Source organism: Belonocnema kinseyi, chromosome 8 (genome assembly GCF_010883055.1).
Source record: "Belonocnema kinseyi isolate 2016_QV_RU_SX_M_011 chromosome 8, B_treatae_v1, whole genome shotgun sequence".
NCBI classification, from domain to species: Eukaryota; Metazoa; Arthropoda; class Insecta; order Hymenoptera; family Cynipidae; genus Belonocnema; species Belonocnema kinseyi.
The window spans coordinates 47,396,620-47,398,069 of NC_046664.1; the positions used below are offsets into that span (position 1 = coordinate 47,396,620).

The 1,450-nt window shown below is 46.0% G+C and overlaps 1 protein-coding gene across 1 annotated transcript in view; it reads right to left on the reverse strand.

Annotated features, from left to right (window-relative positions):
• Positions 1 to 1,450, reverse strand: part of LOC117178481 — a 7,017-nt gene that overhangs the window by 2,371 nt on the left and 3,196 nt on the right. The window lies entirely within an intron of this gene.

The following is a 1,450-nucleotide window of genomic DNA, read 5'->3' on the forward strand; positions in this document are numbered from 1 at the left end:
TTGCTAGAGTGCTACGATGCGAGTGTGGCCCCTGAACGGGGTTACATGGCACGGCTGAATGCTCTGTGGTGCGAGAAACACCCGGAGCTATCGCACTTTTCGTAGCAACGTCTGCGAAACCATGCTGAACTACTGCGTAAAAGGGGCTATGTAAGCGGAACGCCTAATCTACCACAGCTAGAACAAGCCGGCAACAGAGAAAGAGAGGCGACACTAAGACCAACCGCGGGCAGGCATCCAATAGATGGACATTTTTCCGAAGAATCCGACCTCTGGGCTATCAATTATTGTGTGTATAATGCAGCGAGAGCTTTGGCCGATGCGAACCGTAAAAAAAACCAACGGCTGATCATAAGACCCAAAGACGAATACATCAACTTGCCATAAAGATAGGCTGGGCAAGACAGTACGCGTCCCGCATTTAGTGTGTGATTGACTACATCACATCTGGCAGGAATTTTACCGCCAAGGTTCGAAAGTTCGCGTGCGAACTCCGGACCCGTTATCACACACTTAACAAGTCAAAGCTGCTAACCATCGGGCAACATATTGTTGAGAGAATACGGATAGTATCTGACGCTAGGAGAAGTCTAGAGCGGAGGAAGAGGTGGGTCAGAGAAAATCAACAGTTTCTTTCTAACCAATCTCGACTCTTCCAAGACCCTCCAGTTGCTGCCGAACACCCACCCAAACCAGAGGAGGTCGAAGTATTTTGGAGAGAAGTCTACGAAGTTAAGCATAGACTGGACGAAGACTCAGAAAATATAAATAGCTTCAAAGAGTTATGTGTTGCCCTCATAACACCTGATAAAGAACGCCTACCTATCACTACCGAGGAGGTGGAAAAAGTATTAAGAGGGATGAAGAACTATTCCGCACCGGGATCAGATTTTATCAAAACCTTCTGGTGGAAGAAGTTTTCTTCAACCCATCAGCATTTGGCCCATATTTTCACCTCATATTTGAAGTCGGAAGAGCCGATTCCAGAGTGGTTGGTGGAAGGGCGCACAATACTTCTGCCGAAAATAGGCATAAGAAATGCCGCATATACTGGAACTTTGTATTCGCGACCATTGTTTTTGTTGCACATCCCAGGCCTGACATGGTTCTTCTTGACTTCGAGCAGCGAAACATGTTCGTTATTGAATTTTCGACACCAGCTGACAAAAAAATCATAGCCAAGGAAAATGAAAAGAAAGAGAGGTATAAAGACCTTATAAGGGAGTTGTGGCGATTGTACCCGGAATATTCTGTTAAACTAATAGTCTCTATCATCGGCACAGTTGGAGGTGCCAAGCTTTCACTAGTTAATAGCCTGAAGAGCATCCCGGCCTGTCAACAATATGCTAAAACATTTGCGAGAAAAATGCAGATGGCGGCAGTCCTTGGGTAGCTCCTTGTTCTCAGGGTGCACGAGATTTTTTCCGGATCGTCGTATTGATTCCATTAC